Raw genomic sequence first — 25132 nt, forward strand, 5'->3', positions numbered from 1 at the left:
TTTTAGGAGTGTTCTTGTAGGACACTAACTACATTTATTGAAAGAAATAATCAGAAAAGTATAAGAAAACACCCAAGTAATTATGTGTGTGTGTGAATATATATATATATATATATATATATACATGTAATTTGACATAACTTTTTTAACTTTTTATTTTGAAATAATTTTAGGTTTATCCAAAGTGTTGCATAACGTATAGAGAGAATTGCTTGTAGGTATGTATGGCAAAGAAATAATCAGTCACATGTACACAGTTTCATAAATAAGGATGTTCATTTCAGTGCTATTTATGAGAATAATTATGAAAATGATTTAGGAGAACATCAATTGAAGAACAGTTAAATAAATTAATATATACTCACATTATCAAATATTGATAGCCATAAAATGGTAAAAATATTCATGTCTATATCATAACCGCAATTTTATCATATCCTCTTATAGACACCTATAAAATTTGAAGGAAGTGCATACCTAAATAGTAGTTACTTTCAGGGGATGCCTATGGGTGTTTCCTATGTGGTATTTTCCAAAGTAATTGAGTTTTGCCACACTAAAATCAGGATTTGAGGAATAAATATCAGCTAAACAAAAAATCAGAACTGTAGGGCCATGATCCTCTGTTTTTTAATAGTATTGTCTCAACTAATTTTAGGTTTACATATTGGCAGAGACTATGACTCTTTGGGCACTATGATATCTTTCAGTGGAGTAGAAAGGTGCTCACCGCATAGAAATCCCATCCACCTTCTTGCAGATGACTTAAAGTCCACAGATGGGGATGGGGTTTAAATATTTACACACTATGAAGAAGGAGCATAATGACTTAAATTCACATTGTGTGTCAATACTAATAATATATCCCTTTTTAAGAGGGGAATTTGGAAAAAGGCAGAGAGAAGTGGATGATGAACCTGCCTCTAAGGGGAGAAAAAGCAGGAAGAGAAGTTGCTGGACACTAAGACAGCTATCGCTGATTTCTGACTTTACAGCTTTCCTGAGGGTTGACTTATATACACTTAGACATGCAAAAGGCCTTGATTTTTGATCTCATGTCTGCTTTTCCTTTTATTCCAAAATACAAGAATATATTTTGAATTTATTCTATTCCTCTTGTTGATTGATCGTTTTTCCTAGTAGATTGGAAATTCCTTCAGGGTAGAGGTTCCATTTTCTATACCATTACAATCCCAGTTTCCAGAATCTTTGAAAATAATATATACCTAAAATTATATATTGAGTCAATGTACATCTTTGAAAAAAAAAAAAAAAACAAGAGAAAAAGCTTTGAAAACAGATCTGGTTGGTACACTGGCTCTGCTACCTTCTACTTCTGTCATCCTTCCTTCCTTGCTTCCCTTTGTTTTCCATTCAGAAATATTTACTTCACAGAATAATAACAGTATGTGAGGCCCTGTAATAAGATTCACACAAGCAAATAAAAAATCTCTATTTTTATTGATGACACAATGAAGATAAAATAGTTCTCATCTTGTAAGGTGGTTGAAAATATTCAATTCCATGAAGAATAATGGATTTCAGGCTTCTTGCCCCATTTTCACAGTTTGTTAGCTTAGTAAATAATAAATGATAGGGGCGCCTGGGTGGCTCAGTCGGTTAAGCGTCCGACTTCAGCTCACGTCACGATCTTGCAGTCCGTGAGTTCGAGCCCCGCATCGGGCTCTGAGCTGATGGCTCAGAGCCTGGAGCCTGCTTCCAATTCTGTGTCTCCCTCTCTCTCTGCCCCTCCCCCGTTCATGCTCTGTCTCTCTCTGTCTCAAAAATAAATAAACTTAAAAAAAAAAGCTGCTGAGGATTCAACTCAGTTTAAAAAAATAATAATAATAAATGATAAATATTGATGGTATTATAGTAATGTATAATAATGTATTCTTTTTGAATTTATTCATTTATCCATTATTCATATCACAGGCATTTATTAAGTACTCACTGTAGTCCAGAAAGTGTTTTATAGTTTGTGACTATAAATGAGTAAGACAGTCTTTGTTCTCTGGGATCTCATTCATCACAGTGAAAAATATTTCATGGGGGAACTAAGTTACCAGTATGTGTCCTTTGTCTGACCATGTTAGAAGACCCTCCCCCAAATATTATATTTTTCCAAAGTACAGTGAAAACTCCTTAAAGCTAACTTTGTCCAAGTCACACAGAGGTTGCAAGATTATCCTGAGTAATTCACTGCTTGGCTGACCTTAATGCGACACAGTGAAGACCAAATGAATGAAAGCAAGTGAGGTTTTTTTTCTTCAAGACCTCAACTTTTTAAGGAATGATATTGTCTAGTCTTGCTTTCAGTTGACCTAACTAGGCTACTAGTCAAATACCATGTGGATTGGTGCTAGGGTGTGTTTCTGAGAGTCTAGAATAAATATGGCTTCCCCAAGCCTTCTAGGAAGTGAAAACCAGAGGTAAATAGACCTCAATTCCAGCAGGAGTCATGGAAACAAACAATATTCAGGGGATAAGAAGACAAACAAAACTTTGAAATAAAATTAAACTTTACTGTGAACAAAATCAGACTGAACTAGGTAGAATATTAGAGACAGTTTTGGGCAGATCTTTTTCCTCCTTACTGGTCATCTCTCACATAATGTATCGATGGGTCTTTCTAGTTCAAAGATAGAGCATTGAGGCAGACTCTCAATTTCTATACAGTCTTGAGGTCCCTGGAATAAGAACATAGAGAGTGTGGATTGGAGAATGGAACAAGGAAAAGCTGCCTCAAATCTTCAGATGGGGATTCATGGCAACCGCTTCTAGATAAGTCCTGCAAATTGCAGAAAATTCCTGCTAGCTCTAATGAGGGACATGTCATCTACCATTCTAGTGTGAACCCAACTGACTTGAAATTAAAAATTCAGTCAAAATGTTTGAGGACCTCTATAATACACAAATTGGAAGGAGAAATATATGAGGGGTTTTACTGGTTATAGAGAAACTTGTTGGGTATAAATAAAGACAATTTGGTCTCAATGACAGGTCCTTCTAATTATGTTTCAAAGAAAATTGGGATTTTAGGAGGCAAATCTATGTATGATTTTAAGTACAGGATTCCTGGATGAAAAGCTTTCCTTTATGCATAAGTAGTTCAGAAAGTGGGAGCCAAAGAGAAGCAGCTATTTGCTTCCCCTGTTTCCTAGCTACAACAGTGAAGTAAGCTTTCACATAGGCAGCCAGAAATGAGTTCTGACTGGGGCAATTATATAAATGTCATTGTAAGCTGTTATCTTATCAGATTTTTTTTTTTCTTTCAGAGTCCCAGCATCATCTTTCAGGGGTACTGGATTACTTAAGATAAAGAGAGGACTCAGATATATTGCCTCAATAAAAACAAAGATGTCTCAGACACTGGCTTTATAACATTAGCTACAGATGGAGACTGCTCAAAAGGATATGTGAAAATAAAAACAAACCTAGCTCACTCATTGCTCAGGAAATAATGAGAGTCACACTTTCCAAAGCCCCTGGACACTTACTGATTTACCCATTACACTCTTTGCATCTTACTTGAGTCAATTCTTTAAATACATGGCCACTACAATGCATGCCACAATGCATTCTAAAATATATTAAGTGAAGCATCTAGAATTTACCAATAAATCTGGATTCTGTGAAGCCCACTCAACTTTCTGAACAATAATATGCATATCCAAGACGCAATCTCAGGGAATGAGCACATGCCTGCCCCCTGGTCTGGCTGAAAGATGGACTAGGAATGGACATTAGCCTCTGATGTGCCCCATAGAAGGGCAACCAGGTAAGAAAGGTAATTGCAGTTTTGTACATCTGTGAAATAAAGGTGGCCTGAGCAAAGTGCAAATAGCATGTTGGCTTTTGGCTATTTTCCACTTCAGAATGGGGGCAAAATAATTGTAGGTTAATTCTTAAAGAACCTTAATTCAGAAATCTGTGGTCAGTCTAGATTGCATTTTTGGTCCTGATTGTTCATTTTCTTCTTTGTAGGAGGATCATACTTCACGCTCCATTGACTTGAAGTGTCCCCTTGTGGCAGGAGTGTATGTCCCTGCTCCACATGACTTTCTTTGGCCTGTGCAATGTAGGCAGAAGTGCCCAAAACACCCCTGTTAGTAGAACATGAAGGGCAATTGTATTGAATGGCCTTAACTCTTTGCCTTTCTGCCACCAGACTGCTTCCACAACTTGGGCCCCAGATTTAGAACACAAATAAAGTGAACTGAAATCAAACTGCAATGGATAGATACGAGTGGGAAATAAATACTATTGTAAGTCTAGAGATTTGGGGACCATTTGTCACCGCAGCATGGTTTAGCAAAGCTAATTAATACGTGATCTCAAAATAAAAATAAATGTATACTGAACCAATGTATGCCTTTAACATATCAAACACTCTTACTGAATTCACCTGTCTATTCATTCAACAACCCATAATCAATCGCCACTTGTATTTTTTCTTCTCTGTCTTTATCAATTTTTTGGCTGGATTGATCTGTTGGTCTGGCATTATGCTGGCATCACCACAAACAGCTCAAGTGAATTCAACAGATAAGAAACTAAGGATTCAAAATTAGGTAGAAAAATTGAGAAACTTAGATTCCATTGGCAACTCCACAAAGACATGAGCATCAGTTTAGGCAGGTCATATTGGGTCTCTATGATGCAAAAGAAAATGTCTTCTCACTATAGCTCACTGTCTCAAGTGATGATTCTTCTTCTTGAGCCAGTCTAGCTTCTGTACTCTTCTCTAAGTATGATATGCTTGTTACCACTGTCATGTCTTTCCTTCTATGTTTGCCTCCTCCTGAATTGAACAAAGCATTGAGTACCTGATATGTGCCAGGCACAGCACTAGCCTCTTCTGTATGCATCGTCTTGTTAAATACTCTCAATTATTTTGTGAGGTAGTTATCTTTTCTTCTTTTGATAAATGAGAACATTGAATATCAAATAGTTTTAAATGACTTTTCTGTATAGCTAGCAAATGGAAGAGTTGTTTTCAAACCAGTGTTTACCTCAATGTCAGTATAGTTTTCATCATCTCACAATGGCCTCTACTCTCACCTCAGAAAATTCTACCAAGAATTAAAACACAGACTAAGTCCTGTTCTTTCATGAAGTCTTCCCCCATTTATTGAGCTCAGACTTGTCACTTTTTTACAATTTTACCTTGCAAATAAATTTCCTCGTTATGGAATTTAAGCAAATATTGTATGACAACTTGTACAAATTTCATATGTGCATGCTGTAATGTTTAACTCAATTAAAATTCATTAGAATAAAGTAAGAGCCTCACTCATTTGTGCTTAACGCTTTGTGGCTGAATAAATCACTTCCCTTTTCAGGAAAATTCCTGTGTGGAGAAAGATTGGGCAGGATGGATGCTTATACCTTCTTAGGGTAAAAAGAGGAAACAAGCTGAGAAAAAGATGACATGAAACAAGCTGAGAAAAAGAAAAAGAAAAATGCTGATACAGTCAGCATTCTAGGATTTTAGGCTATGTCTTCAAACTCAAGAGTTTAAGACACTTTCCACTGTACCATGCTGCCCATGTGGTTGGGTTCTATAACATGTATTTTATTTTCTAAAGCAGGAAAAGTTCTATGGTTTGTCCTCAGTCCCCAAATTGCCCAACAAAAATATGTATTGAAAAGAAAACTTCTAGATTTGCTATACATCACTTGTGAAAAATCGTTCAAGAAATAATTCCTCAACTCATTCAGTCTCATTAGTTTTTTCCTTTGAGGGATGGAAAAATGGATCTTTCTAGCAAAAATCAAATTTGTGCATGACAGCCAGTTGAGCTCAGAGGTCAAAGGATGAATTTGGACTGCTTCAGTGCATTCCCATCCGTTCAATCTTTTGTCATGCTTGCACAGCAGGTAGGATTTGAAAGAGAATCTGCCCTTGCCTAGAAGAATTTTTTTTTAATGAGTGAAAATAATCAGATCTATACTTGAGAGCAGTCACAGCCAATGCCACTTTTCAGGGCTCAAGTAAACCTCTGCTAATACTCAGGAATCGTGAAAATGTTTCAAAAGTCATTTTCATGGTCAAGGATAGGTCTAATATGATGGAGTTTTGTGTTTATACTTGGGGATGGGATAAGTGAATAGGGGAAGCAGGAGAGAGTTTTTCAAGGAAAAGCCTCAAAAAAGATTGAGCACTTCCAAAAATGAATAAAAGGGAACAGAGACAGGTAAGTCCAAAGTCAATGTCACTAAATGCCAATATCCCTTTCAAGCTCTAAGGTCCGAGTGACTTTACTAGTGCAATTTCAATTTTAACTCCCACGCTCACTTTTCCCTAAAGCTAAGTAAAAAGTAAAGAACAAGGGTCAGAAATAGGAATAAGCATTTGAAATAAAAATCAAAAGCAGAAACCTCTAATTGACTCTTGTCCTAACTTCACTTTTAAAAAACTGTTTCAATGTATATATGATGCACCTACCTTTAGGAAGAAACTGCTTGGCAGATTCAGAAAAGAAGGTGGTAGTATCAAATGACTGCACATTTTCCAAGTTCCAGACTTCAAAGTCAGAGCAGTGCTTGCTGCTGAGACTGTGAAGTGCAGATGTTACATAAGCACAGGGAGTATCTCATCTTCCTGAAGCACACGTACTTATGGTTTGGTACATATTAATAATGTTTGATTTTGAAGAAATAAAAGACATGGTCAGATTTAGTTTTGAGATTGCGGTCTTCCATTTCTGGGTGGGCCACATTGTCTCCCTCTCTTTATGTCAGATAAGATACTGCCCTAAAGGGTTTTCAACTGCTACTTCTTTCAAAACAATTCTTTGGGACACCTGACTGGCTCAGTCAGTTAAGCATCTGACTTGATTTCAGCTCAGGTCATGATCTCAAGTTTCATGAGTTTGGGCCCCTTATTGGGGCAGACTAATGGTGCGGAGCCTGCTTGGAGTTCTCTCTCTCTCTCTCTCCCTGCCCCTCCCCATGCTTGTGTGTTCTCGCTTTCTCTTTCTCTCAAAATAAATAAACTTTAAAAATAAAATAATTCTTTGTTCAGCAAAGCAGTCTTCACAAGACTTAATCTTAGTTTGTATGTCTTATTTCCTTCCCTCACAGAACCCAGGGCTTGGTGTCTCTGCTGAAGGATGTGTCATCTACCCTAAGACTGAAGCCACTAAAACAACTCCAACCATCTCTGCAGCAAGAGTAGGAGACGTCTTAGAGTCTTCAGCACTGGGGAGTGACACAAATGAAAGCAGTTTTTCTACCTGAAGAACTTTGACCCAGTATCTGCTGCCAATGAGGGGAGAGGGTTTTAAGTTGCCAGTAGACTAGAAAAATAATTAAAAATACCAAGACAATGCTTATGTGGTAAGTATTGAGAGAGAATTGAGAATGGTGGTATTGTCAATAGTCACAAATACTAGAACGCTATGAAAATATTCTTTAAAGATTACATTAAAAGAAACCTAAATGGAACTGTAATTCTGTAACAAGATTTTTTTTAAAAAGAAAAGTTGAAACATTTATTTTATATTCCATTAAATGCTTTTTTCCTATTAGAATTATAAACATTTAATTTGGAGAAACAGTCTTACTTTGATGCGAGCCTCTAAATGTTTAATATTTTGTATCTCCAAAGAGACAAAACCCAATATCTAATCAGATCATTTGTACATCTCAGTGCTCAGACTCTCTGGACTGTCTCTGGACTAGCTCTGGACTAGATGTCGATTTCTCTTTAGATTTCATGATACTATCTCAAATTTTGTAACCTATTTTCTGGCTACATTGTAGAAATAATCATCAATACACCTGATATAAGACCATGGGAAACAAGAGGAAAAGTGCATTGAAAATAAAATGAAAGTGGGTAGTGGCTGAACTCATTATTTCCACAACTGATCTTGAGGGTCTGTCCATGTCTTGACTTCACCACATCCTTTTCCATGCATCTGTTCCCTTCTCTTCAGTTAGCATCTCAGTGGGTTGGGGGCTCTTCTTGGTGAGTGACTCAAACTTTAATTGATGAGGGTTGCAGACATTGAACAGTCTTGACTCTGTAGGTGAGTGTGGCACAATAAGGTACACTGAAGATCACTTTGGCTCACATCTTATTTCTCTTCTCTGTCTCACTATACAATTTTTTGATCATAGTCAATCACCTCCACCCGCGGTGATCTCCTTTCTGACTATTCATGCTGTCTCTGGAAGATCCCAAACTGGCCAGAAAGCAGACTGAACTTCCCATTAAGAGGAATCATTGGTGGTCCTCTGGTGGAAGTACTCTCCTTTTGGTAATCAAAAACAAAGAGTCACGTATAGACTGCCTAATGGGAAACAGAAGTCTTGCGAATTATAAGACTAGATCAACCTGGGTCACAAAGTCACTTTTGAATTAATGTGTCTGTTGCCTTTTTTGAGAGATACACATTTAGTATTCTTGTGTATATATACTCTTCAGAGCTGCTTCCGCATCCCCTTCCCATCTTCCTCCCTCTCTCTCTTCTTGTATGTGTTAGTCAAGGTCACTTTTGGAACATAGTCAATATGAGTGAAATAAGACAGGGAGAACATTATGGAGTTAAAGTTCCATAATGGGAGGTAATAAATTCATTACCTGTTTATAGTAGGTTCACAAACAAATGTCTGTTATCAGAAGACCTAGAAGAAAAGCAGAGGAGAATGAGGACAAACTGGAAATGGCCAAGCAATCTGTGCCTGCCCATCACTGCATATGACCTCAAAAAAGAATTTCAGAGGAGAATGACTGCTACTTCATTTCTGCTTTCCAAATTTGCTTAAATTCCTCTTTGTCAAATACTAAACTAGAACCACATAGTTCCCAGTTAAGCCAAATTGTTACAGCACAGTCCACCACACTGGGTATCTATATTTGTGGGTATGTGTAAAATTATTATAAAATTAGATTAGTATAGTAATTATAGCTTTGGATATTTTTTTTTATTTTAACACTTAAATTATGAGCATGTGCCCATGCCATCAAGTTCTATATGAATCTACAAAAAAAAAAAAAAAAAAATACAAGAAAAGGCACAGTGGAGCCAAGAAGTGGAAGTAACATTTTAATTGTCCCTTGATGGATGAGGGGAAAATGTAAAACAGAAGGTGGCATTCAGGCAGAGGAAATAACATAAACAAAGAATGAGGAGAATGCATAATGAATTTAGGGAACAGCTAATAGCTTGCACTAGACCAAATAGAGGGTAAATATAATATTTAGAGACATAATAGAAAAAGAGATTCAACTAGATTGAGACTGACCTTAGATTTCATGTCAGAGAGTTTAGACTTAATGCTATAGACAATGGGGAACCAATTAATATTTTTAAGCTTGGGGGTGGCGATGAGGTTTATTTTTTAGATAAATCACTCATGAGGAAATGTAGGAACTGGATTAGAGATGTCCTGGGAGTAGAGCAGAGAGAACTGTTAAGAAATAATTGGAAGAGTTTTGGAAAGGCACAAATCAGAATTAACTAGGGCAGGGGCTATGAGAAATGAGATAAAAGGAGAATTTGAAATTCATGATGGTGGCCAAATCAATGGCTTCATGACTAAATATGGAGACTGGGGCATAAAAATGTGTTAAAGTTGTTTTTGAGTAGTCTATCTTGGGTAGATGTATGGAGATCAAAGCTAATTTAAATTCATACTAGAGGCATTTTAGGCTTGAAATAGAGTGAGCATTACACAATATAGCCAGAATTGTTACAGTGATCTTCTAGGGAGTCCCCATAAAGCTGACCATCAGCCGCTTAAAGTAGAGGTTTCCAGACACAGTGGGTCATCAAAATCATGAGATGGGGATGGAGGGATTGAAAGGATAGAGGGAAGGGGGCATGGCTTTAAAATACATCACATATCACGTTATATTCCAGATATACCAAATCAGATTTTTAAGAGATGGGGTCAAGAGATCTGTAACTTGAAGTTCTCCTGGTGATTCTGATAGTCTGCTAAGTTAGTAAGCTTAAATGTTGATTTGTACAACTTCAAGAGTGCCAATCACAACACAGTCTTTGTGAATGTGAAGTGCACAATGTACACAGCAATAAACAGTGGCCCTGTTTATGAAGAACCAAGAGGCTTCTCTTTTTTTTCTTAATATTTATTTATTTTTGAGAGAAAGAGAGAGAGAGAGAGAGAGAGGCAGAACGCAAGCAGGGGAGGGGCAGAAAGAGGGGGACACAAATCCGAAGCAGGCTCCAGTCTCTGAGCTGTCAGCACAGAGTCCAATGCAGCACTCGAACCCACCAACCATGAGATCATCACCTGAGCTGAAGTCAGATGCTTAACCAACTTAGCCACTCAGGAGCCCCGAACCAAAAGGCTTCTCAATGAGACAATAACCATAGGAAGATCACAAATGGAGTAGCATGTAAATAAGCAAAACCAATCCTACATTAAAGTAATAAAAACATAAATTTTTCAAGGGGTGATCTAGGGCAGTTTACAAGATACTGAAAGAGTAGCAGTAGCAAAGGTTCTGTTTTGCAAATTTGCAAACTTCCCACTTTATTCTTTAAAAACTGGAGTGTTAATACCCATGAGGGCATGAAGTTTGTTTTTCTTTACTGTTGTATCCCTAGAACCTAATACAGAGACTGCCATATAATGAGTGCTCAATAAATATTCACAGATGACTTGTCATTTATTCAACATAAATAATTAAGCTCTGTGTATTTTTAAGACTTTTTCTAAGTGCCATAATCACATAAACAAACAAGATATTGTCTTTGCCTAAAAAGAGTGAAAAGCTTAAGAGTAGAAGATAGATTCATAAGTGAACAAATAAGATGAAGAAAGTGTTGCAGGTGTGTGGAGTACAGAGGAAGCAATGAAGCCTCACAAGGTCAACCACAAGTACAGAAGCCTAGCTGTGATCAGTCATCTGAAGACCAAAATGACATTACACTAGAGATGTGAAAGTGCACAATAATAAAAAATTATATAATTCAATTAAGAATGCACACTCAAAGCTAAGTCATTTTTATATTAGCCTTTACCACATGGCTTTTATTAATGTGAATATGCTCAGTTGTTGATACAAATCTGGAAGGGCCACAGAGATGTTCTGTTAGTGTACTCTCTGCACACTGTGTACTTGGCTTTGGTACACATTAAGGAGAGCTTTTCTGGTACCTAAATGAGTGATTCTCTTGGGAATCAAGACATGCCATGATTCTGCTTTTTCCTACTATAACTGCATGATTTCATGTCATAAACTTAATTCTATAAATATCTTTGGAATGGTGTTTTGTCCTGAAACATGGTGCCACAATAGAGGAAAGTTCATAATACTAGAGAAACATAGAAGATGGAGTTATCCATTCTACTAATCTGAGAGCTCCATGATTCTTCCACCACTTTTTTTTTTTTTTTTTGCAACTTATCAGCCCTTTTTTATTTTCTGGAGAAGGTATTAGTTAATCCAAGTCTTAGAATATAATTAGAGGTTGAGTAGGTAGATGGATCTGTGAATGAGAAAAATATCACATGAAGAAGCATGTGACCACAGACATTTTGCAGATCATGTTGCTTTTCAGAGATAGCAGAGATTTCAGCATGGCTGGAGCGAAAACTGCAGGAAAAGGAAGTGTAGAGATGTAAGTAACGGTCAGATTCATGATTTGTTCATTTCTATGTCCCCAGAATCTAGGACAGTGCCTAAACATAGAAAATGCCTGCTTCATTAAAAATAAATTAATAAGCCAAGGCATTGTAGAAACAGTTTGAAATTTATCCAATAGAAAACAGGAAATCACTGAAGGATTTAAAATAGATGAATAACATGAGATGGTTTTTATTTAGTAAAGATCAACTTAGCAGCACTGTGGTATCTTCAGCCATTAAGAGCAAGAAGACCAGTTAGGTGATTATTGCAATGGTCCAAACAAAAGTAAATTAGAGTCTCAAAAAAGAATAACATTTGAAATATAGAAGTGCCTAAGGAAATCTATTTTAAGCCTCGGGTATGAGTGAATGTGAAGCCTTAGAGTTGAAAATGACTGTTAGGAGGAATACACCAAGATAAGAAATGGAGGAGAAATGGAGGTTTGGGGAAAGACCATGAGTAGAGTTTTGTGCATAGTCCTTTTTGAAATGTCTGTGGGATATTCCTGTAAAGATATGTGGAAAATACTAAGGATTTAGATATCAAAAAGAGATCTGGGGTGCCTGGGTGGCTCAGTCGGTTAAGCATCTGACTTCAGCTCAGTTCATGATCTCACAGTCCGTGAGTTCGAGCCCCATGTCAGGCTCTGTGCTGACAGCTCAGAGCCTGGAGCCTGCTTCAGATTCTGGTCTCCCTCTCTCTCCCCCTCCCCTGCTCATGCTCTGTCTCTGTCTCAAAAATAAATTAAATTTTTTTTTTAAATTTAAAGAAAAGAGATCTAGTCTGGAGATGTAGTTTTGAGAGTGATTAGTGTACATGTTCTGTCATTAACACATATGTGATAAGCAAAACATGTGAGTGGATGAATGTCTCAAGAATACTGAGAGAGAAAAAAGAAACTGGTAAAATATTTAATATTGCAGGGTGAGAGAAGAGAAGGAAGAGCCTTCAAAGGAAGTTGAGAACCTCTGAGAATAACAATAAACTCAAAAGAGAAAAATAAAACCTTGAATTGCAAGTAACTTGTTATGCAAGTGTTCCCAAGATGAGCAAACATTTCTAATAAATTTTAACTTGATAAACAAGCGACGTCTTGCAATACAAGTAGTTGATGATGCTGAATGTTACATGATCACAATTGAGTCAATGGTTCTTGAAATTCACTGTGGTATATGAGTGCTCTGGATTATAAACATGTTTCCAGAACAAATTATTCTCGCAAACTAAGGTTTTACTCTAATCAGAAAATAGCAGTTCATGCTCTAGGTTAACCAAGTACGTAACTCTGTGAACGCATGACTGAAGAATAGCCAATATTTTGAAAAGCAGAACTGTTAACTGAAGAAAGCAAGCCTGTTTGTCAGGTTAGTGTCATCAATTAATATGATTATGAAACAAGTTGTCAGTTAAGCAAGTTTATATGTAATTTTCCTTAAAATTGTTTTATCTTCTCAAATAATTCTTTTTTTTACTGAAATTTTCCTAAATTATTGAGTTAAAAAACTTCTTGAAATATTCTAAGCTAAAATTCCCTAAAATTTCTCAGATCCAAATAACTGAAATTTACAAAATAAGTAATTGCCTCAGGACTGTTATACACCTGGATATCTTTCATAATTATTTGGATAAATAAACATTTTTATATCCCAGGATTACTGTTTATGGTTTGAGTATTACAAGTACAAATTCTATAAACACAGGGACTTACATATAATAGCTACTCTGTAAATATCATGGTAAAGACAGAACTGTACTAGCACAATCTCAGATCTTGAGATGCTGAGTTATAATATGAGTAAAAACAAGAGTTCTGACATTAATTATAAACAGAACTGTAAGATCAGACGATTTAAACAAGCATTTTGAACCCCTCCCCCTCCAATACACATGTACACTGGCCTTTAAAGAAAGGTGACTCTTAATGGGTATATCTGCATAATGGCTTTTCTATGTTACTTTCACTTAGAGCTACTTGAATATGGATTGAGAAAGATTAAAAACGGATTATTATGACCTGGGTGCCAAGGAATCTGACCATCATTTTATGGAATATCAAATTTCCCAGGTAATGTTTCCAAAAGCAAGTTACCTACTAAAATATTTTACCACCCACCCACCTTTATGTTGTTCTAATTATTGTTGTGAGATGGAAAAAGCAATGGGACTTTATTATAAACTGGAAATTTATAAAAAATTTTGTAAAGTCAGGAATAGATAAGAATATTACCTATTTCCCAAGACCTAAGATCTTCGATATCACAGACAAATTTCCCCAGTGTTTGATTAGCCTTAGAACCTGAAAATCTTTTAAATTATAGCAGGCTCCTGGGGTAATGAGTTCTGGTAGTTTTAATAAGTAATGTAGAAAATAAATGGGAAATATCAAATAATGTAACTAGAGACACTTAATTCATTGGGAATATATGTGGGACTAGAATTTAAAACTCCAACCTCCACAAATGATGTGTGTCTATTTGTATGTTATTTATTTGAGCTAATCTTTACTGTTCTTGATAGCCAACCCAGGTAATCAAAGGTGCCAGAGGACACTGATCCCATGAAATAGTTCTGTTGTACTATGAGCAATGTGGTTGAAAATTGACCTTCCTAAACCAAATCAAAAAGTTTTTTTTATACGAGCTCAGATTGTGATAAAATGAAGTTAAAAAGAGACATAATTGGTTGCACACATACTAATACATCACTGAGCTCCCACTAATCTTTTAATCTATTTAATTCAGAAACCTTAAATTAGATGTAGAAGAAACTAATGCTATTAACCACAGCAGTGGAACAACCCATTAGCAATGGACCATGAAGTAACATCTCTTTCCCCTCTTGTAATAAAGAGCAATCAAGTGCTTTGATTGATTGGAACATCTTCTGTGTTTTCTAATTGCACAAAGAAGTTGAATCCCATTTACCTTACTTTATGGAAATCATATTAAAATTATGTGAAGATAAAAGCAAATCATATAGATCACACCAGCTTATGGTATGTTCCATGATTAACACGAATGATTATCTTGAACAGTTTTAAATGACTTAGAGTGGAAATAGAAAAAATATCCCCTTATTTCAAGCCCTTTACTGATCATAGTCTATAACATACACACACACACACACACACACACACATATATATATATATATATGTACATAGATATACACATATATACACACACACACACAAATATTATCCTATCCAAGAGTCCTTCTGTGGCTAACTGAAAAAGTAATACCAAAGGTTATTACACAAATTTATTTTATTAATTGCACTAAGCCTTTATAAGAAAACTTTATGTATCCATTTGTTTTTTTTTCTTTAATCATTCTGCATAATTAAAATGGAAGCTCTATCAGTCCTGTAGCCTTGACTCTTTGTCACTTCCAAATTCTTTGCCAAGAATGTTACCTGCTAAAAGGGAGGAGTTTAATAAATATTCACTACACATTCATTACCTAGTTGAATAAATGAACAAACCTTTTATTATGATGATACTGCCAAAATGTTCTAAAATTCATGGCTTATAGCCATATCATTACTAAAGTCAGATTTCCAAACACAAAACATTATTTCTAAAATCAATCAAAAGTCTTTTGACAGATGAATAAGCAGAAACTCAAAAACTAAAACTAAATAAACATGAATACATTAACAAGTATGAACATCAACAAAATCAGGAAAATGTGGCAAGTAGTTTACCTTTCACTGAAATGTCCATTCATTGCATCACTGGGCACAAAGACTAAATTGATGGTTAATTGATAAAGGTAAGTACTATCGCTGTCCTCCTTTCCAAGTCTATGCATAGATTCAACTAAACATATAGTCTTTAAATGCCTATCACCTGTCATCTAGTTATCTGTCCCTAATTCTTACCAATACCTAACTATGCAACCTAGGAAAAAAATGTTCTTGGATGGACAAATACTAATAATAATTCCCAAGCACATTTCTATTTTTTCAGTTTACTTATTTATTTTGAGAGAGAGAGAGAGAGAGAGAGAGAGAGAGAGAGAGAGAGGAACAGGGGAAGGGCAGAGAGAGAGGGAGAGAATCCCAAGCAGACTCTGTGGGCTCGAATTCATGAACCATGAAATCATGACCTGAGTCAAAACTAAGAGTTGGACAATTGACCAGCTGAGCCATCCAGGCGCCCCCCAATCACATTTCTTAAGTTAAAAGCACAAGCAACAAAACAACACATAAGTCCTTCAGAGAAAGTAACTTAAAGACACTTGAAAGCCGTTTGTGGGAATGAAAAAAATCGAGGATTTTGGGAGGATTTCTGGTTTCCTCTCAGGGATCTAGAAAGTAAGAAAGAATATCACTTCCACCCAAAGAAACAAAAAAAGCTGGACATATGCAAGCCATGAATTTTCTTGAACCCGAGTCTAGGTTATTGGCAGCTAGCTCGTCCAAAATCTAGAGGCAGGAACCCAATGTAGGGGCATATGAGACACACATTGACTTATTTGGGGTACACACAACAAGATGCAGATAACAAGAGTTAAGCTAGAGAGGTTGCAAAATTTGGTAGAGGCCCTCCATGTACCGGCAAGAGGGTGGGAACCCTGGGGGCCACATAACTTGGGGAATCTGAGCCTTTTTCAGGGTTTTTCTTCACAAACCCCATTTTCAAACTCAGAGAAAGGATTGGAGAAAGTTGTAAGAAAATGTGCTGTTGTGGTACTGTCCTGGGAGAGGGAAATGGCAGCCATGCAGCAGTGAAGGAGGGACACAGGCAGTGCCAAGACCCTTTTCTTTTCTTTATTTAAAAAAAAAAAATAAGTGTATTTATTTATTTATTTATTGAGAGAGAGAGAAAGAGAGAAAGAGAGCATGAGCTGGGAGGGGTAGAGAGAGAGGGAGAGAGAGAATCCCAAGCAGACTCTGCAGTGTCAGCACAGAGCCCCACACAGGGCTTGATCTCAGGAGCCATGAGATCATGACCTGAGCCGAAATCAAGAGTCTGATGCTTAACCAACTAAGCCACCCAGGTGTCCCAAGACCCTTCTCCTCTGTCTCTTTTATGGGGCAAATTTTACATCTCTGTGGGTGGGGGGAGGAGGACAGGTAACAAACATTCATCCTAAAAACCCACTGCAGCTGGGAAGAGGGAAAAACAGGAGGAGGGAGGAGGAGTTTACCCCCTCTGAGTGGAAAAGAAATAGGTGTGAGCCCAGAGAAATCACATGCAGAGAGGCAGGAGAAGTGACCAGGCCACACCCATGACCTATGGAGGTGGTGCCTACCTACTCAACCATACACACACCACTTCAGGTTAATAAGCATGAAAGTAACAAATGACTATGGGATAGCGCTGAGAAAGGGCAAGGAGGACAGGAGCATGGGAAGGGACCCACTCTGAATTATAGTCCCTAAAGCTGAAGGTGAAGCAGATGCTAAGAAAGAACTCTAACAAACTAGCCATCAGTCTAAATACTAGGTAACGTCAGAAAAACTTGAAGTTTCTGGTGAATTGAGGATAAACAAGAGACAATAAATCTCAAACAGAGCACAACTCCTAACTAATTCCACAGGCTATACTTAAGGCTTAGAAGAAAGAAGATCACACCCATGTTCAGGAATAAAAATTGTTTACCTCAGTCTCTTCTGTTCTGCACAAGATGTTTGGCTTTTAGAAATTATATATACATTATATAAGTGTGTGTGTGTGTGTGTGTGTGTGTGTGTGTGTGTATACACACACACACACACACACACACAAACCAAACCCAAAAACTACTCCCTAGTGACAAAGTAATCATTAGAACAAGATTAAACAAGATTTAGAGATGACATATATATTGGACATTTCTAACATGGAATTTAAAGTAACTATAAATAATGTATTAAAAGCTCTAGTGGAAAATCTATAAGATCAAACAGGTAATTTCAACAGAGAGATGGAAACTATAAGAAAGAATCAGATGAAAATGCTAGAAATTAAGAACAGTGTTATAGAGGCACCTGAGTGGCTCAGTTGGTTATGCATCTGACTTGGTTTTGGCTCAGGTCATGATCTCACGGTTTGTGCTTTTGAGCCTTTGTGAGACTCCACACTCACAGTGTGGAGCCTGCTTGGGATTCCCTCTTTCTGCTCTTTCCTGGCTACTGCTCCCTCTTTCAAAATAAATAAATAAGCTTTAAAAATTAAAAAAAAAAAAAAAACAGTGTTTGAAGCGAAGAAAGCTTTTGATGCATTCATCAGTAAACTCAATACAACTGAGAATAGAAACAGTATACTTGAATATAGGTCACTAGACATTACCCAAGCTAAATACCAAGAAAATAGATAAGGCAGGGGAGGGGGGTGGAGAACAAAGTAAGACCTGTTAAACAATATTCAGAGTTTAATATATGCATATTTAGAATCTGAGAAGAAGAGTAAAAGAAAAGAAAAACTATTTGAAGACACAATGGCCAAGAATTTTCCAAAATTGTATAATTATTTTTATGCAACATTCTGGAACAGGTATAACCAGAGGGAAAGAAAAATCATCTGTGATTGTGAGGAATTTGAGTAGGGGTGGGAGTAGGATTTGACTAGAAAAGGGAAGCATGCAGGAATGTTAGTGGTAATGGAACGATAACATGAATAAAGTCGCAGTGCAGAAAACAGGCAGATACTACTCTATGTGATCAGGTGAATGTCATCAGTAATAAGACATAATGCAATCATGTACCTCCAGGTACGACACTGAGAAAGCATGGTATTCACCTTGGTGGTATGCATCCCAGAAACACAAAATTTGAATTTCATCATGAGAAGACATCAGACAAACCCATATTGAGGTACATTCTACAAAATGGCTGACCAGTACTCTTCATAAGTATGAAATAGGAAACACAAGGGGAGATTGAGAAGTTGTCAGATTGATTTAATTATTTCATTATTTTAATGTTAATTTCACAGTTTTGGTAATTATGTTATGCTTATATAAGATTTCAGTTAGGGGATTCTTGATGAAAGTCATATAGGACAACTCTAGAATATTTTGCAAGCCTTTTGTAAGTCTAAAATTACCTTAAAATGTTTTAATGTCTGATATCAATATAGCAAAGATATACAGTATACAGGATGATTTTGCAAAATTGTGGTGAACTGAGAGTAAATTTTGGAAAATTGTGGTGAACTGAAGGTAAACTTTGAAAAATTCTCCTGTATACTGTGTTTAAGAAACATACATATAATAATATATGTATTATTATATGTAAATATAAAATAAAACATAAATAGGAAAATATGTACCAAAATAAAGTTAATTTAGCTATATTACTATCAGACAAAAGAGACATTAAAACAGAAGCAATACTAGAGATAATGTGGTCACTACATAGTAATATAAATGTAACTGACCAAGATGATTTAAAAATTTAATAAGATGTCATCCATGTATGGCTATCTGAAAGAAGATATGGGAAAAGTATGAGAACATTTTTTTTAATTTTCAAAAGTCATAGTTAAATACATTTTCTTCTGCTACATTAAGCACCATAAAACTCAATGGGCTACAAATCAGACAGGAGAGATCTAGAACAAAGTTTGGAAAACATAAGACAACTTATATCAGACAATTAGAACCAAAGTGATACATGGATGGAAATCTAATGTACTTTATTTGTGTATGTTAAAATTTAGAAAATAGTGTTATACACACACACACACACACACACACACACACACACAGAGTAATGTGGGAAAATAATATAGGCAAAATTTTCCAACCTTACAAACTGGAGAGGAGAAAAAAAGTTATATGAGAGCTTCAAATATCTATATCTTATTCTATTAAAAGTTAGAGGTCTAAAAAAGTGATCAACTCTTTAATAGAGACATAAGCCTGTGGACTCTGAAGTCAGGCTAAGTCACCTTGGTCTTAGCAGCACCATTTATTTATGACTTTAGGTATATAATTTAAACTTGCTAAGTCTCAGACTGAAAGATAACTAACTGAGGTACACTTCAGAGAGGTAGGGTTTTTTGGGGGGAAGATGTGCAGAAATATATGTTAAATGCTTAAAATATCTATGGCACAAAGGAAACATTCCTATAACTATTATTCCTATAACTATTATTATTAATTATTACCCTTATCTTACAGTATGTTAATGAAGGAATACATTTATATATGGATACTTGACTATTTTTCTTGTTGAAGTATAATTAACATACAGTGGTATATTAGTTTCAAGTATAAAGTGTATACATGGATACTTTGAACAAACGAACTCATTGATACAGTTAAAGTCAAGGGAATGTTGGTTTAAAAAAAACAATGCCATTTGAGAATTCTTAATATCCAAGGAAGGGAATACTACTCCTATTCAGGGGCAGTATCTGTGAGTTTAGAAAAACAAATGTCGTTTCTTGGAGAAAAAAAAAAAAAAGGTGTAATCCCTTAGGTAGAGACTTTATAAGGGACTAAGACTCAGGGGAAATGTATTGCATTCTAAGGAAAAAAAAAAAAGCGGGTGATGTAATCATTAGTGATCAGAGTATGAAAAGTTAGAGCTACAGGCATCATTTTACCCATTAAAAAAAGAAGAAGAAGAAGGAAGCTTTCCAGTGAGCTTTGAGTTCAAAAAGAAGGGATATCAAGCAGGTAGTAAAAAATACAAAATCATGTTGTAGAACTGTAACACTAGGCAAAGAGGGTTCCAAATCCAAGAATGGGCTAAGACAAAACACGAAGAAAAATAGAAAGATTTAGGAGGCTGTGTTCAGATTAAAATGAACAAGAAAGGAATTAATCTAGAGATTGAAGTTAAGGTTAATAGCCAATAGATATCAAGCGGAGGGACCGAGCTTCTATTTTGCTTTCATTTTCCTTTGGAAGGAGAATAACCTTTAATCTGAAAGTTCTTACTAACTGCAGAAGTTATGAAGTAGGATGTCTGAAGTCTCTAGAAAGAAACCAGGAAAAGAAACCAGGAAACTACAGATGGAAACTTTTTAGAAGCTCCTTGGTTTCTAAAAAGGTAAACACTAAGGATGGCCAAAATTATGGCACCTAATGTAAACTCCCGAAAATGTCTAGTCCAGATTACAAAACAGATGGTCTGTGAACACTTGCAAAAGGAAGCACATAACATTTGGGCTCAGCGTGATCTCAGTAAATGAAACATGACAAACTAAATTTATTTTCTTTTTTGATACAGCTACCAGACTGCTAGATGAGAAAAATGCCCTAGGCATAATGCATCTGGATTTTAGAAAGCCATTTGACAACTTTCTCAGCTGTCTTTGAGGACGAGCCAGAGCAATGTGGGCCAGCTGATAGTGCACTGGATGGACGTGAGCCTACTTATGTGTCTATACCCAGGGTGGTGATTTATAGATCAGTGTCGGGCAGGTGGAAACCATCTAGTGCCATGTTCCAATGCTCTGTGATTGGCCTTGTTTTGTTCAACCTATTTATCAAGATCTGCTTGAGGTCTCACTGCAGCTGTTTGTAAGCACATTGAAGCAGAAGAAAAATTTACTAACATTTATTCAGCATATGATTGTCGTAATAAATATCTTATCTAAATTTATTTTTAGAACATCTCTATAAGCTATGGGGTATTATCCCCATTTTACTGGAAAGGAAATTAAATTCAGTTAAAGTACTTGCCCTACAGTTTGTGCACAGCAGAACGACAAGATAGGTTTGCATAATTCCAAAGTTTATGGCCTTACCACTGTATTATGCTATCTCAAAATAAAGATCAATTGCAGAATGTGATCATCATAAAAACTATTGCTGGCTTCTGCTACATTAATAGGCATTTAGTGACCAGATTAATGGAGGCAACTATTCTACTGTGCTCTGCAGTGATCTGGCTATACCTCGGGTTATGTGTGAGGTCTATGATACATGTTAAGAGAGACAGATAAAAAATGTAGACTGTTAAAAGAACAATCAAGGTTTGAAAACCAGTTACATATGACTAGTTGTCTAATGAATGGAAGACATTTAAAATTATGATAGTTGTTAAAAAAACAAACAAACAAAAATAGAGGGACTATGGAACAGAAGAAACATCCCATACTAAGTGGTCAGATGTAGAACCAACAGGGGCTTACAAGGAAGGTCACTACGTAAAAATGTTTTGTAGGGGCACCTGGGTGGCTCTGTCAGTTAAGCATCTGACTCTTGATTTCAGCTCAGGTCATGATCTAGGGGTTGTGAGATTGACCCCCGCATCAGGCTCTGCACCCTGTGGAGGCTGCTTACAATTCTCTTTCCCCCTCTCTCTGCCCCTCCCCCACTTGTTCTTTTTGTTTTTTCTCTCTCTCTTTCTAAAAAACAAAACAAAAACAAAAACAAAAACAAAAAAAGTGCTTTGTAAATAATGGGACATTGCAAAGACACGAATAGTCTACCTTGTGAGGTAGCAAACCCCCTACTGTCAGACAAAGAAAAAGGAGGACCCATTTTCTGGTGCATTGTGGTAGGGATTTTTTGCACTGAATGTGAAGTTGAACCAAATGACTCCAAGAAACTCCAAATTTCTATGTATTTTTGTGTCTGTTTTCTGTACTATCTTGTCCTCTTAGACTGTTACATTATTTTGGACTACACTACCAAGAGCAGTATTTATTTTTAGAAGTATTTTTATATTATATAATATGCTAAAATAGGATAGGCAGGCCACTCATTTTATTCACTCAGATGAGGCCAGCATTTTCCTATTACTATGCCCAATCTACCTCCTCACCCTGTCCCCAATCTTACTCATCACAACCCACACTGAACTCCCTCCTTCTAACTGTCTTTTTTAGTTTCCCATTCATACTTTTCTATAGAAAGTCCACTCAATGTTTTTCGTTTCTTTTGAAACCACTTCAACCTACAATGACCTCATCAGGCTGAAAACCAACCCTTATATCTGGTTTGTATTCTCTATCACTTAGCTACCATGTTATATGATGTCTTGTACTTTCTTGATGTGTCTTTTTACTTCTTAAGGATCAGGATAGTGACCTAAACTCTTGTATCACACAAAAAGTCTATTCTATCCATTAATCATATAGGTAGGACGTAAATTCTTCCAAAGGCTTACAAATACTGAGTTGGGAAAAAATTGTCCCCAACTTACCAAAAGAAAATTTGCATATTAAAAATTAATAAATGTTTAATGAGTTATTTTAAAGTATATTAGACAATAAATTTCACTCCATGTAATTATTTAGAAATTTTATTTAACGTAATATATGGATGTTTGTGTGTTACATGTTGTGAGTTGAGACAAGTATTTAAAAAGAGAGGGTTAAGTGACCTTATTTTCCATAATACCTCATTCTAGGTTAGCATTCAGCTAACCTTGAGCATTCAGCTGAGTACAGATTAGCCTGTGTTTGAGAAAATTTAATGAAGTTCAGGGAAAGAACCAGCAATAGAGATAATAGTGCTCAGAGCTCAATAAGGGAGCTGGGAATAGTACTTGTTTCCATCATCCAAACTGGCTATCCTCCTGACTTATGGGGCACTAAGGAGAGGAAGCAGGAGAGATTTGCCTCCGGAATAAAGAATAATTGATTCTAGTGGGAACAATGCTCCAGTCCTACCTAACAAACCTTAAAAGCAAAATCTAACAGGATTAAACTGTTTCCAAGTACATTAACTGTGCATCAGAACAAAACTTAAAGTATTTATGGGAATACACAAATACTCAGTACCTTGCAAGGTAAAATCACAACATCAAAGGTTACCAGACATACACAGAGGCAGGAAAATATGACTCATAATGAGGAGAAAAATCAAACAATTGAAACTAACCCATAACTGCCACAGATGGTAGAATTAATAGATGAGAACATTAAAACAATTATGATTGATTCTACGCTCTCATAAAATTAAATAACACATAGAAAATATTTTTTTAAAAATCCAACTTCTGCAAATGAAAACCAAAAACTGTGAGATGAAAATAACTTGGATGGGATTAACAGTAGATTCAATATTAAAAAAGAAAAGATTATTGAACTTGAAGACATAGCAAGAGAAACTGTCTAAAACCAAACGCAGTACAAAAGTAAAATTAAGAAAATAATAATAATAATAATAATAATAATAATAATAAATAGAGCATCAGTGAATAGTGATATAAGTGACCTAACAGACATGTAAGGAATGCCCTCAAAGGTTGGAGGGAGACAAAAATTATGTGAAGAAATAGTTTCCTATTTGAAGAAATTTGAATAAAACTATAAGTCCACATACCCATAAACTCAAGAAACTCCAAACACAAGAAATACAAGGAAAATTCTAATAAGGCATATCATAATCAGATTTTTCAAAACCATTGATAAAGAGAAATGGTTTTATTTTTATTTACTTTTAAATACTTATCCATTTATTTTGAGAGACAGAGAGAGAAAAAGAGAGAGAGGGAGAGAGAGAGAGAGAGAGAGAGAAAGTGCAAGCAAGTCCAGGAGGGATAAAGAGAGAGGGAGAGAGAGAATCCCCAGCAGGCTCCGCTCTGTCAGCAAGGAGCCTGGCATGGGGTTCAAACTCACAAACCTGAAAGATCATGAGCTGAGCTGAAATTAAGAGTCATATGCCTAAATGACTGAGCCACCCAGACACCTATAAAGAGAAATGATTTTAGAACAGCCAGATAAAAGATACTCAGAAAATCGAATATGACATCAGATTTCTTGTGGAAAACAATACAAGTGAGAAAGCAATGAGCAAGATTTTAGCACAAACAAATGAAAACTGTCAACCTATAATTCCTAACCCAGCAAAAATATCTTTAAAAAGAAAAGAAAAATGACATTTCCAGACATAAAAGCTGGAAGGAAGGACTCATTCATCAACAACAGACCCATACAACAAAAACTATTAAAGGAAGTCCTTCAGGCAGAAGAGAAATGTTATTACATGGAACTATAGATATACATAAAGGAAGGAAGAGTGTAAGTTGCTGCTTATGGAATATGCCCAGAGCACGCCAGCCTCTAGGCCTTTGCCCTTGCCATTCCCCCTGCTTGAGACTGTCTTACTCCAGATTTAAGAATGAATTGCAGGTATCCTTTGTTCCATCTGTGCAGGTATCCTTTGTTTCATCATCATTTCCTTAGAGAGACTTTCCCTATCTGAATGAAAATAGCACCCCCATCATTGTCAAATCTTTATTCTTTTTTACTGACATCACTTATCACTTCAACAAATTATCTTTTATTTATTTATTTATTTTTAATTTTTTTTATGTTTATTTATTTCTGAGACAGAGAGAGACACAGTATGAGTGGGGGAGGGGCAGAGAGAGGGAGACACAGAATCAGAAGCAGGCTCCAGGCTCTGAGCTGTCAGCACAGAGCCCAACACGGGGCTTGAACTCACAAACCGTGAGATCATGACCTGAGCCAAAGTCGGTCGCTCAACCAACTGAGCCACCCAGGTGCCCCACCTCAACAAATTATCTTATATGTACCCTAACATAATCCACTTTTTTGACCTGGCTGGTCAATGGTTGTATTATATGTTCACCTTATGAAAATTAATCCCACTGTGTACTTAACAC

At 36.2% G+C, this 25132-nt stretch overlaps 1 long non-coding RNA gene across 1 annotated transcript in view; it reads right to left on the reverse strand.

The window, feature by feature from the left end:
* Positions 1-25132, reverse strand: part of LOC123596746 — a 76725-nt gene that overhangs the window by 4090 nt on the left and 47503 nt on the right. The window contains exons 4-5 of the long non-coding RNA XR_006711846.1: positions 8594-8637; positions 6452-6561 (exon numbers count right to left, since the gene is read on the reverse strand). This is a non-coding gene — a long non-coding RNA (uncharacterized LOC123596746). The remainder of the gene's footprint in view (positions 1-6451; positions 6562-8593; positions 8638-25132) is intronic.

Source organism: Leopardus geoffroyi, chromosome C1 (assembly GCF_018350155.1).
Source record: "Leopardus geoffroyi isolate Oge1 chromosome C1, O.geoffroyi_Oge1_pat1.0, whole genome shotgun sequence".
NCBI classification, from domain to species: domain Eukaryota; kingdom Metazoa; phylum Chordata; class Mammalia; order Carnivora; family Felidae; genus Leopardus; species Leopardus geoffroyi.